The 16,298-nt window shown below is 41.4% G+C and overlaps 1 long non-coding RNA gene across 2 annotated transcripts in view; it reads right to left on the bottom strand.

Annotated features, from left to right (window-relative positions):
• LOC120756045 (uncharacterized) overlaps positions 1 to 13,683 on the bottom strand; it is a 31,736-nt gene extending 18,053 nt beyond the window's left edge. For both annotated transcript variants that reach the window (XR_005701993.2, XR_005701995.2), the window contains exon 1: positions 13,514 to 13,683. This is a non-coding gene — a long non-coding RNA (uncharacterized LOC120756045). The remainder of the gene's footprint in view (positions 1 to 13,513) is intronic.
• Positions 13,684 to 16,298: the final 2,615 nt, after the last annotated feature.

Raw genomic sequence — 16,298 nt, 5'->3', positions numbered from 1 at the left:
CATCATGTCAACTTGAGGCAAGAGGCCCTTCATTCAATGTATCTTATTTTGCAAAACAATGCTTTTTATAATATGCTGGTATCATATATAGTATTGTAGTTAACATTAGCATAATAATGATGACATATGCGCTATTACCATTACAATGTTGGTGGGTTGATTTTTAGTATTTACAGAGCTGCCCGAAATATCTACTGTTTACAACATTTGTTCTAGCTAAAGAGATTTGGTAGCATTTGCTAATCAACTCCAACTACTTCCCACCCGTAAAACTGATGCAAATAAGGGGAAAAAACAGCTAGAGGGATCCAAAGACATAAACACTTTTACTTATAACTCTGTAAAGAGAAATCCCTCTCTCTCTCTCTCCATATGGCTTTCTCTTGGCTCTTAATCATCTTTTCATTGGCTTCCAGCTGGCTGTCTCACTATCAAGACCAACTTGTTATGCCAAAGTCAGGCTCAGAAAGATGAGAGCTGCAGAGTGGCATGACTGGATGCAGCAGGCTTTACTAGGGGGCAAGTCTAGCATAAAGGATGCATAGCAGGGTCATTTCACTTGCCTCAGCAAAGCAGCCACTGCTGTGTTCCCACAACACAGCAGTAGGTATATGTTCACACTTCTTAGTAGCGAGAGCGAAGAACAACTACTACAATTGAAGCTACGGGGAAGTTCTGCAGGCAGAAGTGTAATTACCTGAGTGGGAATTCTGGCAGAAAACCCAGACCTCTTTCTCTCCTTAAATAGAAACAAATACTGTGCAGTCACCATGGAGAGATTACGTACAGCATTTGGATCACATACAGCACTGAAATACAACACACACACAAGAGAGCCAGCCATGGAGCTGGTTTAGTGAAACACAACTAAGTCAGGTCTCCACTGACTACAGCCACCATTTTAGCCATCACCCCAGTCTTACAAATATCAAGCTACCTGTCAAAATTCATGCTCTGCATTAAAGGTCAGCTCTGCAAGCTGTTTAGTCCATCTGGGAGTACCTAGAGCCTGACACGACATGAAAGAGACAAAGACAGAAGCAGTCATAAATTGATCTAACATCACCCAGGTATGATTTTAAATTAAGACTAGAAGAAAACCACAGGGAAAGAAACATCATATAGTGCCTGTGTGTGAAGGGCCGTTTGGATTTAGCTAAGCAGCCAGTCACTGAAGTGCAGCACTGTACAGTCAGTGTACAGTTCACTTATACAGTCTGTAGAGGCTTTGACTTCAGTTGCAAAAATTCTTAGTTTTGGTCCATGTCCAACACCTTTGGTTTCCAGTCATCCTATGCATCCTCATCTCTCTCTCACCCTTTCCTTCTGCTCATTCCACAAGCCAGCTCATTTTTTGTCTACTGCCCCTAACAGCCTCCAGACTCAATCTGGAAAGTCACCAGAGCACAGGGAAAATGGGCACCGTTTTCCCTCTTCAGGCACACTGTGGGAAGCAGTCTTGCAGTCTTTTTGGCTTCAAATTCCCCTCCAAATGACTACTCATGCTCACTAGTTGTCAGGGCGCTTCCTCTTTAGCCACCTGACTATTCAATCCTGTTTTCAAAGCAAAATGTGGCTGCTCAGAGTTCCTGAAAAAATCCACCATCACTGTCTGTTGTTCAAAGTCAGCAGGACTGTTACCAGACTAAGAATCTCAGAAATTTGCCTCTCCTTTCAAATCAGCCAACCTTTGCTTTGTTAATACCTACAGTCAGCTTCCAAACCTTAGGATAATGTTTTTGATCTGCATACATGTCAGCGTGGTGATACTAAATGGGAAATCATTTGCTTAGCAGGACCTGCAAAGCCTTGCTGTGTATCAGAAATGCCATTCCATGGATAGTACTTTTCTCCCCTCTCTGCAGCAGCTCACTAATTTAGGTGCATAAATCAGAGACAGCTGATAAGGTCACAGATACCAAGATGTCCTCCCTCCCTCCAGCTTCAGATTTGGAAGTTTTGAAAACAACTCTCCTAATTTTAAAGTATTCATACATTTCAGTTTCCTCCACGTACCACTAGCAATTGTGGAAACAACTTTCCGATTTTGTAGTGATCATTCCCCAGCATGCACATCCCTGTGACTGGCTTTTGTTGTCATTCTCACAAGAGAAAGCATGGAGAGACCTGCACTTTTGTCCCGCCCTTCCCACCATTACTGGCTTTCTCCCAGCTCCACTTTCTCTCCAGTTTCCATGTTGTGGTTCGCATAGGCACCATTCCATGGGTTTTCTTAAAGGGAAATATCTTAATTTGTATTTATGAAAATCTGCTATTTTTTTCACATACCATGCATCTTGGTACCTTGACTTTACTGAAATGTGCTTATTTCTAATGTTACATATTAATGAAAAGCTGCTAAAATGAGAGAAAGGATTTTCTATCAGTCAGCCTCAGCATGAGAGCAGTCTGCTCTTGAAAGCCTCTAGCTCTGATTGTTCAAAAACATACTGTTCACCATGTCAGTTGAATTGTGTGCATCAGATATTAAAAGTTCAGGCTCTAAGTGCACAAATACTGTTGGGATCTGAAAAAGTTCTTTGCCATAAATATTAACGAGGGCCAATTTCATGCCACTTGTTACATCCCATGTACTCTTATTTCTTCAAACTATCACTTGTCTTGTCTCTTATGTGCCAATAATCAATTTGTAAAGCATAAATCATAAAGCTTACCTAGTTCTTGATTATGCTACAGCCTATGATTTTGTATTTAATCAATTTTCTTACTTTGATAAGTGATGTTATTTCCATTTTATCATCCTATCTATGTTTGAAGGAACTAATAAAAGTCACCTCTTTGAAAAGGATTAAAATGTCACCTATTATTTACTTAAAACCAAGTTTTAGAACTGCTGCACCATCACAGTAAGCATTTAATCAGAAATGCAAAAAAGAAGCTCAACCTGTACATCCTGTACTGCCCTTCATCAATCTCATTTCAGCACTACTACATGTAACCTGCAAACATCTGCTAAAGAGAGAAAACAGAACAGCAGCAACAACAAAATACCCACACACCTAAAGGCTACTTGGCTTGCATCCTGTGTGAATTCAGACTGAACACACGAGTCAGGTCCCTGTTGATCAGGGATGAAAAAAGAACAAGATGTCTTGGAAGACAGCTGTGTCTCAAGAGACAGCAGGTGCACATTTGAGAGCACCTTGCGGCGCCAGGATGCCGGCACAGGTGGGTACAGCTGTACACGTGCTCTGAGCTCAGCGAAAGCACCTGCTAGAGAGAACCTGGAAGCCCTTCAGGAACCTTGAGGCAGTGCTTTGCACAGTCAGGCAGGGTGCACTGGGGCAGGGAAGATCACTTTGGGCTCCCTGCCATGCAAATGACTTTCTTCAGCTTTCCAGCCAGAGCAGCTGAGAGCTTGGACTGGAGACAAGAGGAAGGCAAAAGGCTGCCTGTAACCAGCCGGCCAGAGTGAGCGCTTAGGCCGGAGTCACACTGTCGCAGCAGTGGGGTTCATTTGATTCTGAAAGTCCACTGGCCTTACTATTTAAAGGAGACATTAGTCACATAAACATCTCCGTTTCTCTTATATACACAGAAAATATGAAAAGTTTTAAAGAAATGTTGTCGCTGCAAGTCAGAATAAGGTCAAAAAGTGACATTAATTTGTTACCAGGGTTTCAGGAAGTTAAAAAAACCCTCATTGTTATTAACAATTACTTGAGATTTTGCTCCCCTTCAAAAGGTTTTGAATCCTTAAGAGTGGGTTTCATGTAAATATTTGAGGGGGGAAAAATTCTATTTCTTCTAACTATAACTAGCTGATGATGTCAGCACAAGTGACCCAAGACATGATCTTCAACTGATAGCACTGACTTAACATTTCTCTGCTGTCTTTTATAACAACCGCTTGAAAACATAAACTATGGCTGCTTTTTTCTTTTTTTAAATCTTATACCGACATCTACTTCTAAGGATGTGAACACACTCAAACAGTAATCAAGAAATTGTACAGTGATCTCAAAGGATGCTTAAAACATTTTCTCTAGTCACAGCCTGTCCCTGTCTCCCCATGACATTTTTTCCCATTTAGAAGCTAGCCTTACTGCCTGGAATTCCAGATTTAGAACTGATCTTTTTCCATGGCTAATGGTGTTGAAGAATGCTTAACAAATTCAACCAGATGCTGAAAAGTGTGTATTTTACATGACAGTATCTTGTTCATCCCACAGCTTGAGTTCCCACAGGAGGTTCACTGACACCCTGAATGCCCTATACAGACTTGGTACTCCCAGACCAGCATCCCTGCTCCACAGATGAAACATACTCCCTCATCTTCTGCGAGGAGTGTCTGGACAAGAACAATGATGTCTGTATGACAGGGCTCAAGAAGAAAGCTTTCTGTGGAGTTATTTATTGTAGTAACAGACCCTGGCAACAGTTGGACTCCATGGTGATAACAAACAACCAGACTCTCAAGGAAGAGAATTGGGCATTCCCAGCAGCAAGGAGCAGATGGTCACAATTTCACCATGGGCTACATTATTTCTATCCAGGCTGCAGTGGCACAGCTGCTTTCTGAGGGGCTACGGAGCAACCACGGAGTCAAAAGCCAGGCAGTGACCTCTTCTCCACAGACTCTGAAGTACCTTAGGAAATGCCTTAGCACATGAGTGTAGCAGGAGGACACACAGAAACATGGTTTTGATGATGTTAGGGGTAGCTCTGGCTCTGTCAGGGAGCTCTTAAGGAGAAGGGCTATCACTCACTCAACTTAATACAATCCTTTTGCTATAGGGGAAGCAGATTCACCATTTGGCCACGTGCATGATCTGATTTCACAGCACCTGAAAAGTTGATTTTCACAGTCTGTCCCACTTGCCTCTTTAAAGGTACAACTATAGACATCTCCCACACCAGTGATGAATTACAACATTGCAGCAAGGTGGATTTTGCCGCAAAAAGATATTTTGAGGCAGGGGGCTTGTATATATGCAAATATTATATATGCAAGATATATATGTGAAGCCACTATGTGAAGTTTACACAGTTGAGTTGGCTAAAGACCAAGCATACAGAGAAGAGACAAATTACATCTAGGCTCTAATCCTGCATTATTAGGAGGTTCAAAGCTATTGCTTAGAAGGTGCAGAGGTTAACACCTTACCAAGTGCTAATTTAAAACTCAGTTGTAAATTTCTTACCAATGTTTTGCACACAGAAGGCACCTGAAGTACTGAAACAATACTCAAAGTCAAATGGATTATGGCCATATGTAAGCTTAAAGTTATGCTTTGTTTTGAAAATGGAAAATGAAAAATGAATTTTGAAATGGTCCAAGAGACCTTCGCTCACCATCCACCTGTGACAGACCACGGATAAACCATCAGGAATGCCTCAATCTTGTACTATGAACCTCCCAATTCTATAGGACTACTCTAAATAGTCCCTTACATACTAAGAAGCCCAAGGAGCTTTTCTCATTTGTTTCTTCATCTTGCTGTAGACAAGAAATGACAGCATTGATGGAATAGACACAGAACCTCACAGGTTGCGGCAGCTTGACCAATAGCAAATTCATAGAATGGAGCCAAATTTGAAGATGAGATCAGTGAGGAAAGATTCCCCAAGGAACCACCATGACAATTTACCTCTTTTCATATAAGCAGCAATTTCCAAAGTACAGGTTAACAATAACTGAAGTTCTTAACAGCTCCACAAACGTAGACCTAGAAGGAAATACTCTTGAAGGTCTATTGCTACAGCCAGCTTCCACACTGGGAATCGTTCATGCTGTGACACCACACAGCTCTTAGCACTGGTCTAAAACCATGCCACAGTAGCACAGAGTAGCTGATGATTATGTTCTTCAGCATGACTCAACCCTCACTACCAGAACAGGAAGCAGGGTCGATACTTTTCTTGGCAGAAGCCTGGAACAGACCAAGAGAACAAACCCAGCCTTGTTCCCAGGGGCAGGCCTCCCTAACTGGGATTACAGTACAGTGGGAAGGGAGGCTGCCCTCAGGAGGGCTCTCAGTCTGGTGTTACAATGAGCCGGTTTTTACCGCAGTCAATACAACAACCCGACAAGCAGCACATAGAGACAGTAAGTAAATACCCTGTTATTTCTTCACTTTTGCAACCAGAAGTTGCAAGGCTGGTTATATTATGGGGAAAAACAAAAAAAACCTCCAGAAATCATCATGACAACAAGCAAATGTGTACAAAGAAGTTTATCTTTTTCTTTCAAATGCAAGTGATCACTTAAACCCAAGCTTTTCTATAATCTTAGGATACCATTGCAGTAAGAGTTGCTAATGGAAAAGCAGCACCATTTTTTTTGTTTATTTGAACTCCCTAATTTCAAAGTTTAACTCCTGTATTTTTCAAGTGCTGTGAACATCTCGTATTTCACAAACATGCTAAATGGAGTAGCTACAGTGATTGTTTACTCTTTATAATAAACAAGAGTTATAATAAAGTATTTCAAATAGAACACAAAAATAGTAATTAGTGGTGTTTGCTAATCATTAGAAAAGACTTATCTCCCAATACTACAGAAGGACGTGATGAAATGATTTAATTTAATCTTGAACAAAATTATTTGCTTGATCCAAAATGGTTTCATTTAATTTTAACCTCCCTTTCCTCCCACTTTCTAAGGGATAACTTCACAGGAAATTTCTAAACAGAAAGTTTTGAAATCGTGCATCAATCTTCTTTTTCAAGACCAAAAAAAGACGTACCATACCAGGATACTTCAACTACATTTTCCTCCTGAATGGATTAGTAAAACCAATACAAATTCACATCACTTGTCAGCATTGCCCACTCATCCTGCTTTTATTTTTTGCCAGGATGTGTTTTTCTCTATACTGGCTTCTGACATTTGCATGTTCTGACTGACAGCTGAACCCCAGTGCTTTTCGGGTAACTGTTTCAGTTATTTTAGGAGCAGTATGGAGTCAGCTACAGGGTGGTAGATGTTCTGTATTTTTGTTTTACAACTAAGAAATAAGACAACGTTGTCATACTCACTATGCTTATAAAGACTGGCAGATGTCAAATATCTGCAGTTTTTATTTGGTCCAAGCATTTTTCATACAAGAGCTCTCACTTTTGCCAATAGAGATTGGGCAGATGGTCGAACTGTCAGCTGAGGACTGCAAATCCCAATGGGTCTTGGCCTTAAAGTTGCTCATTGTTTATTCATGTCTAATATGTGGAAACTAAACAGACACGCAGAAGAGTTATTTGATAACTTGGTTTTTAGTCCTACTGTTGTCTATAAATATATAATTGTTGAAATGCTTATGAACAGACTCAAATATAGCAATGCTGTTACAACAAAAATCACATACCACAAAAACACATGAAAGTTTGGGTTTATTTAAAAGACAGACAGAGATCATTAAACATGGCTCATTAGTAGCTTGTACTATACCATCCTAGCCTGGCTTCCTCCAACCAGATCACAGAACCCTTAAGAATTCAAGCTATCAAGAGCTCCTATGGACCCTCTTTGGGAACACGCTCAAAAATTGGCTTCACAGGTCTTCAGCATAAGCTTCCATGCTTTCCTGAATGTGCCCCTCTGGGTGTGACTGGACTAGGCACCTGCACCATTCTTCAAGCCACTAAAACATTTACTGCAAACTTTAAGCAGTGAAGAGAGGCTCCAGCTGGCTTTCTCCACTGGATAGTCTCAGTATGCAACCTCTTAAACAAAAACTCTGGCATTGGAAATACATCACAAAGCTTTGCTTGAATGCCAAGTGCTGTCCAAGTATTTTGAGTTTTAATGTTTACGTCTTTTGAAGACACACCGTTCACCAATGAGCTCATCAATACATCATCACCCTTAGAGGAAAGAGGCAAAAATCATCATTCTTGAGGAGCTGAGGATGCAGGGAATAATTAAGAGAAAGTACCATTGCCAGAACTGTAGAGGTATATGAGAACAAGATGTCACATGAAACAGAACTCCTGCTACAGGTCTGTGAGCACTCTGAGATGCAGCTTCTGCACACAAAAAGCATCCACACATTCATCCTCTAAGACTTTTAGAAGCAAATTAACAGAGAACTGCATTGTAGGAGTGTTAATACAGCAGAAGTTGGAAATGGTTTCCAGTTGTTTACAGTTTCTGGGCTTCTTTCAAATGTGGACAAAGGAAGTAACAGTACTAATAACTCGCTCTTTGAAAAATTCACTGGAAGTGCATGCCAGTAAGGGATGCAAACTTGTTTCTCAGGCCCATGAAATTAGAAGAAATGCTGCTATCAGGACTTAAAATTACACTTCAATTAAGATATCAGAAATCTCAAATAGTAATACTTCTGAGAAATCCACAATTCATATTTGATCTCAGCCTAAGAAACCACTGCAAAATTGATTTTAAAAAAATTATAGAACTGAAAGAAGCTAGTGTCCATTTTCTTTGCATTCTGAATGATAACCTGTGTTTTATTTTGGCTTCTGAACTCAAGTTTTTTATTTTGTTGTCAAGCATTGTGTTAAGGATCAGATGCCTCTTCTAGATAGGCTTTTGAGTACAGATATCAGGAAGGAGAAGGTCTGCAGGACATCTGTAAGAAGTTTAACACCTTTATGGATATGCATTGTCCAAAGCATGATCCCACGACTGCTTGAACATGGGAACAATTCAAGTTTAAACCCAGGATGATTCTGAGTAGCTTTATGATTTGAGGGAACCCATTCACACATTTCTAACTTCAGCCACTTACATTATTGAAAAATCAAACAGAAGCTTTCATGTTCTGTGATTCTGCAATAAGAAGGACTAAACAAGCAAGGGCTGCTTTACAGTCTGGCCACTGGTGCTGCCTAACACATTTCTATTACCAGCACTTTGGAAAATGTGGATAGAGCATATCCAAGTACAGCTTCTCCACAGCCTTTACTTACTTCCTTCAGTCAGATGAGTACCCAAGAGAATTGGCTCATCTGTGACTAAATTTAGATAACATACTGCAGGCAGGCTTTTGTATTTTTCCCCTTCATAACAGAGGCAAGTGTCTGCTCTTTTTTTCCCAATTGTATTAAAAAGCTGCCTGGTATTAAATTACACAGATTCTTTTATTGACAGAAACTCAGTCTTTGCTATTTCTCTTCTCAATAGGAAGAAGGCTTTTTATTTTTTTCAGTCTTGAAATGAGTACAGCTTTTAAAAAGAACTTCATATTTTTCGCTAACAAAGTCAACTTTTCCAAGAGATACTTTATATTTGAGCTGGGCCCACTGCTGGGTAGCCTACAAGTGAAAACATAAATCTGTCACTAGCTGTTAACTATTATCTCTCCTTTAACAGCAATAGAAAACTCAGCCTGTGCTACCTTCCTTGAGAATAACTTATTCCATTAAAGCTCAAGTCTAGCACATTTCCTATGAAAAGACAGATGAAATGCCATCAGAGGCAGTAGAAAAGGTGTAGTACCTAGACATATTGCAAATTAAAACATGCAGCTCTGGATTTTGCTCATTAACACACAGGTAAATTCTGATCTGAAACTTAGACGAGGAATAAGCATGAATCTATGCCAAGTTTCAGTTCTAGCACTACCTTCAATGAAGAAATGAACCCATGGCTCTCACAACACTATAAAAGATGAGTGCAACCAGGTTTGAGATTATTTTTACAGTAATATTGGGGAGAGAACCTTGCTAGAGCTTTCCCTTCCTGTGCATAGTTCTGCTTCACGTAAGTACCTGCATCCCTTAAGCCTTGGCAGCATTACCCATCTTCTCCAGATCTCCTGCCACAGCCAACACTGTGAGACAGCCACATTAGAAGCTTTGGTCTTCTGACCATCCCTTACTTTATCCTGAACAAAGGAACTCAAAGCAGTACAAGTCAGGATGTCTTGTTACACTTTTTTCTAAGCTTTACTGCTCTAAAGGAGCAGTACCTCTGAGAGCAACATTTTATGGATCTAGCATAACAAAGCCAAGAAAGAGCCATGGGATAAATCAACCTCTACAATTTTCACAGTGATTCTTATTAAAAATGCTAAAGAAAGAGCTGTCACATAAGATACAGGTATCCAGGCTTCTTTCCATTATCACATTTTAGCACCTGCTGGAAGCTGGCAGTGAGGGGATCTTCTTTTACCCTTTATTGCTTCAAAGACATTGTATATCATGGGATATCTCAAGTTGGAAGAGACCCATAAAAATCATTGAGTCAAACTTCCTGCTTTTGCAGGACTACCAGAAACTGGACCACATGACTTGAACCCTGACTGGCCTAGTGCCATGACCACTTCCCTGGGGTGTCTGATCCAATGCCTGACCACCCCCTCAACAAGTAACTCTCTTCAAATGCCTAAAGTATCACAGCTGATGTCAAACATGAAAATGCTTAATTCTCACATCTGAGGAGTTACATTAAACTCTTAACCTACACCCCTTCTCCCAGGAAGTGGCAGGAGTCGAATTACAGGCAGAACAGGATGCTTTAGTGCATCAACAGCTGTAGGATATCATTTGTCAGGTACCTTTTTTCCAAGTCTACTTTTAAAGGCCCCCCTAAGTGTGCAAGCTTTTGGAGGGTAAGCAAAAGCACCAAAAGCTGTCACTTCAAATGAAATGGTCTGTGGGAATTTTATCTCCTTTTCATGAATTATCATTTACAAGGAACATGCTCAGGTTATTTTAGTGTTTCTGTTGCTATTAGCTTTCAGTGTGGGTTCATTGAAGCTTCAAGGACTCTTGATCTCCAAAATTGTTTAGCTCAAAGACAAGTTCTTTTCTTAGCTTGTATAGACACAGAACAATCTGGAAAGCAACCTGCTTGCTGAATACTCTGCTTTGTTAGCACAAATTGGGAAGAATTTTCCAACCATCTCTTTCTATGTGGTCTAAAGTTTGTCTTGGGTAAGGAATAACATGGTCAGTATTCAACAGCTTTGTACTTTGGGCTTTCACTGGAATGGTCTTTCTCATTACAAAGAAGAGTTTGGGTTTTTCCGTTTGAAATTAAACCCTTTTGATTCATTTTTATGATGATTGACCATTGCTTTGTTCAGACTTTTTGTGTCACCTGCATTCAGAATGTCTCCTTTGTATATCAGTTTTCTTCCTACTGATTCATGCTCCACCTTCATCTCACTTCATGAGTCATCTTCTATACTATTTGCAGCACTTAACACTTCTGGCAGTGAGGCCTGACTTACAGTTATTTCTGGCAATAAAAAGCTGAGGAGCAGATAACTCAGGAAACTTGTAACAGGATAGTGATTATCTCAACCCTAGGTCCTCGGTGTGGGTATAACACTGCTAAACCTCACATAGAAAATGGCAGAATTCAGCCTCCAGGCTAATCACATAATCACCACATCTTTCAGGACTAAGTGCTGCCCTCAGCAGCAGGACTGCAGGATTGGGCTGCTCATTTGTATGCAGCAGAGACCAGTATTATGATTATGAAGCTTCAACAAAACCTTTCTTAAATCTCTTCAGCAGTAATAAAGTAACTCCTCTAAATCCTCAGGACCTCATTACCAAATCCCCACGTCTGCTGGGTGTACAGCAACACTGCAGGCTCCACAGACACATCACTCACCAGCAAAGGGGAATTCTCATTGCCGACACCACTCCCCATGAGCGAGCACTGAGGTTATTAGCACATCATTATTTCTAGGCTTTCGCTGGTACTGGAGTCCATCACCTCCATGCATGGAAAAAAAAAAAAAAAAAAAAAAAAAAAAAAAAACAAGCAGAAGGCAAGCAGCAAAGTGTCACCCCAACAACAAAATATACCCTGCTGAAAGCTTTTAATGTCTCTACAGAGAGATGCCCTGGGAAAGACACTGAAGAAACCCCCAGCTAGGCTGGAAAAAAAATCAGCTTGGAAATGAAGAAGTGGGTGATTTTACAGTGAAGGACATGAAGCCTTCTACTGAAGCAAAGAAACAGATCATCTAATTCCACTGCATATTTTTCCAGTGTTTGCTTTTTCACCTGAAACACTCTACTTTTTTATAAATCAAGCTAATACAGACAGTTTATGTACAACCTACTACCAAAACCTGATTAACTGCTGTACAGTGGGTCTCATGGACGTTGCAAGTCCAGTTTTTTTTTTCTGAAAGCTTGGAAGATTACTCTAAAAATATTCACAGGAGGAAACTTCTGGAGCAGTCTCTCTCTTTTTTTTTTCGTTCCTATAGCAAAAGAGTCACAGTCCATGGACACCAGAACAAATTGACTAAATTCAGTAATAACTGGAGGAATCCTCTGATCACATTTGGGTAGAAAGACAGAAAGAACTGCTGCATGCATTTTACAAATACCTGCTCGTTACAGAGCATTGCACATTTTGTTGTTTTGTTCTAGGTTAGAGAAGAGGAACTGAACAAAACACCACAACATATCACATCGTTTTTTCTGCCCCCAACAGAAACTGCTCACCAAACCACAAGGAAACAGACTGAAAAGGACTGCCCAGGTTTTGAAAGTCAAGGAAGTACAGCCACCCTTAGCCCTCACCTTTAGATACTGAGCCAGGGCTGCTGCTGAAGAAAATAACTTCAGCAGACACCACAAAATGTTATACTGAGCACACTGTCACTGAGTCTTGGTAACTTACAGCTGCATCAATGAATCAATCTGGGTCTGTCTTACAAGTGTGAAGATCTCCTCTGTTCCCTGCAAATGTCTTTTTTGAGAGCATAAGTAAACGATTTATCACAAGGCACAGCTGAGTCCTGCTGCTACCTATCTCACCTGGGAAAAGGTATCTGATCTGTGTGTAACAACACACTAATTAGAAGAAACAAGTGAGAAGATCAAGGAAGAAGCAAATTAGTAAAGAGCCAGTCACTAAAGCACACACATTCAAGCACGCACACATTATAATGATTCTATCAAATTTAACTTACTCTTATTATATTATTAAATTTATCTAACTTCTTTAATGGCTCCATGAAAAGATTCCCTTTCCCTAAGGATCAGGAGGTTGGAAACACATTGTATACACACAGGAAAACACAAAAGCAGGAGGACACAGGGAAAAAGCTGTGACCAGCAGGGACTTGAGGCAGTAGGAAAACATGGGGGGGACCCTAAGAATTTCAACTTATTGTGCAGAGACACTGGCAGAGAGGTGAGACCTTTGGACTATAAGGTGACATCAGGCCCCAAGAGGAACCACTGAGCATATGAGGGAACAACAGAACAAGTACCAAAACTATAATGTAGAAAACAACTAATGGGCTGAGATATACAGAGCAGAGGTGAGTTGGAAGGAGATGACTGTTTCTGTTCCAGAGTTATCTGTCCAGTCAGTCTCTTGACTTTGGAGTCCTTTATGCCCTACCTCAAATGGGCATAAAAGATTTACTATAGCCAGCTCTTCCAAAACACAACTAAAGCAATTATGCCATTTGTAGTCTCCCTGCTATCAGCCTTGCCACCACCTCCTGGTCCATGCCCACTTCCATTTGGGCCACTGGCTCTGCCCACCTCCCTTCCTCACTAATCCCACACCACGCTCACCTCTGCTCCTAGCCTGGGTTACCTTTCTTACCTTCAGCTACAGGTGACACATTCTTCCTTTCCACTTTCCCAGCTGAGGAACTCTAGCTGCAGCACAGGACCACTCTTCTCTCAAATCACAGGCCAAGCACTGCAGAACAGATTAAAAGATAGCCCCTATTTTTACAGCTTTGTGGCAGTTCTCCTAGCACTCTTAGGAATAAAAAAGCTTTCCTGCTTTCTCCTCTCTTAACAGACTTGTACTAAATCACTAAGGGGAGGAGCAAGAGATCATCTCGTTTTCTAAGCAGCTGGGATCCCACCTGAGAAGCCGAGAAAGGCATTCCATTAGATAGAGCTTATTCTTTCAGCCCATCTCCAGGCCTGGGCCAGTTGGCATGTTTTGCAAAAAAAAGAAAATATTATCAATAGAGAAGAAAAACTGAAAATCACCCTGTGTTGCCTGGAAAGAACAATGGAGAGACAGGAGAATGAGGAAAAAGCCCTTAGAAAAATCGAGAAACTTTATTCAGCTGGTTCAAAATTTTCCAACAACCTGACAGGAAAAGTAAGAGACCTGAGGGCACATTCTCACTACACAGTTAACTCAAGCTGTTGCTTGAATTTTGTTTCTTAGGTACATTTAGCTAAGGCTACGTGGAATAAAAACTGTTGTATGCACCATACACACATACACACAGATTATTCCACCCAAATTAGAGTAATTTGCCTGCACTGGCAATGAAGTTACTCAAGTGCTGATTGTCTCCCAGTGCCTTGTCCTGGTTTTAGAAGAGCAAATGATCATCTGTTTGCAGCCAATGCCATTTCTTCTATTATTTCCTGGGCAAGAATTTTAACTCCCTGCAGCATAAAGCCCAATAAACCCCTGATGATACAGAGAGAAAAGCGTAGCATCAGGAAAGGTGTCTTTCTGTAACAGGACCCCTCATGGGGTTCTGCCTGGCTCATCTGTGTGTCACACGTGATTGTTAATCTCTCAAATCATCTATGCAGCAAAGATACCCTGGAAAAAGCAACAAGAAGTGTGGGACTAGTAGCAGGCTACCTCAGATAAACTTCCTACAATCAAAGATTTGAAACGAAGCTGGGGCATGTAGTAGTTCAACTGGTGGTGGGCTGAGAAGTGATGCTGTGTAGCTTGTTGGCTTTACTTGGGGAGTGCACAAATCAGTATCAGAAGGGAAACACTCAATTCTTCCTCCTGTGCACATCCAAGAACTTAAGCCTGGAGCAGGTAACTTTTCCACGTGCATCTCTTGGGGCAGGGTGTGTGTTCAAGGTAGGTTGCCTGGTGCATGCTTTGTGAAGGGGTTGTTGTGTCTGCCTGACCCCATTAGACCAAGGCGAGTAACATTCTGAATCTTTCTAGGATGCTTTTTGGAAGAGGCTGAACTCTGTGTAGAAGCTGTGGAAGGCAACTTCAGAAGAAAAAATGCATGAATTTCTCCTTTTACAATCTTCACAACAACTTATAATTATTACCTTTATTAGGAGGATCTGCCAAAACCCACAATTTCATGCTTTTTGACTCAATAAGCTTCTGAGCCTCTTCCTGCAATAGAAGATACAAACTCTTGGCTGGGCACACAGTTTGAATATTTTCTGGATTTGGAAATGATTTTAAAATAAAGACCAAATGTCTCTGTTGAGTAAACTAATTTCTCTGTTATTAATAAGAGTAGCAGTTAAAGCCTGCCTTATTGAATTGTGTATTTAACTGAACGCTGATCTAACTCCCACTGAAAACCATCCATGACTTTCCATTATTTTCAGTGGATGCTGGACTTGTCTCTTGATGCTTAAGAGAACAGCTAAGCAGGGAGAACTAAGTTACATTTCTGAGCAAAGAAACAGCTTGCTGTTTTGACTTAGTTCAAAGGAACAGTACACTGTGACTATTCCTGTGTATAAAATTCCACTGAGATGTAGATGACAACTGCAGGGCTCCTCACCATGGCTAAGTGCATTTAAAAAAAAAAAAAAAAAAAAAAGCGCAAGACAGCCAATAGGTACCAGGTGTCTGCTTTTAAAATGCCTTCAAATATTAGATTTTCTCCTGTTTGACTGCTGGGTCTCTTACCAAAACCCTTGGGCCACAGTTCAACAGCTCTCATGACTAAGCTCCACAAACTTGTGTCACAGTCACATTTGCACTACTCCCTGTCCCTTGACAGGTTGAAAAGGCATCAGCAAAGCACCAGAAGCCCACAACACCATAGCAACTGTGGAGGAGAGCACTGCGCTCCCTGTCAGTGGTGATCTCTCTCTGCTAGCCATGCATGGAAAGAGACGCACAAGTCTAGGCAAGGGTGACTCGAGCAAAGATGCCTTTTCTCCCGTGCCAAGGCTGAGACAGGAGGGGAGGCAGAAGCAGCTCAGGAGGTCAGCCCAGCCAGGGCTTGCCCTCCTCAGACATAACCATCACGGACCTGTTTTCCATACGAGTCATTTGCCTGAATTTAATCCCTCGATCTTTACCAGGGGGCAGCCAGCTTTCTGAGACTGAACTCGAACTGGCTGAGCAACCAGGTGAGCAGAGTCGGGGCGACAGATGTTTGAGCGCATCAGCATCACGGGTGCTCAGCTTAGGTGCAGGCCAAGGGATTCCTACTCCTGCTCTTTGGGGACAACCCCGCAGTCCCTGCCCTAAACCACGGACGCCCTGTGAGAGGCAGCGAGCCCTTACCTCAGGTAATGTGTGTGGGGAGGCCTTGTGGAGCCTCCTGCTTGCGTGATGAAGAAGTGTCGGCGCACGATGCTGTAACACGTAGTCAGGCTCCTCTGAGCACGCAGGGTTGAGTGCAGCCTGCCCT

This window comes from Hirundo rustica, chromosome 1, assembly GCF_015227805.2.
Source record: "Hirundo rustica isolate bHirRus1 chromosome 1, bHirRus1.pri.v3, whole genome shotgun sequence".
In the NCBI taxonomy this organism is placed as follows: Eukaryota; Metazoa; Chordata; class Aves; order Passeriformes; family Hirundinidae; genus Hirundo; species Hirundo rustica.
This window is presented reverse-complemented; position numbering and strand designations above follow the sequence as displayed.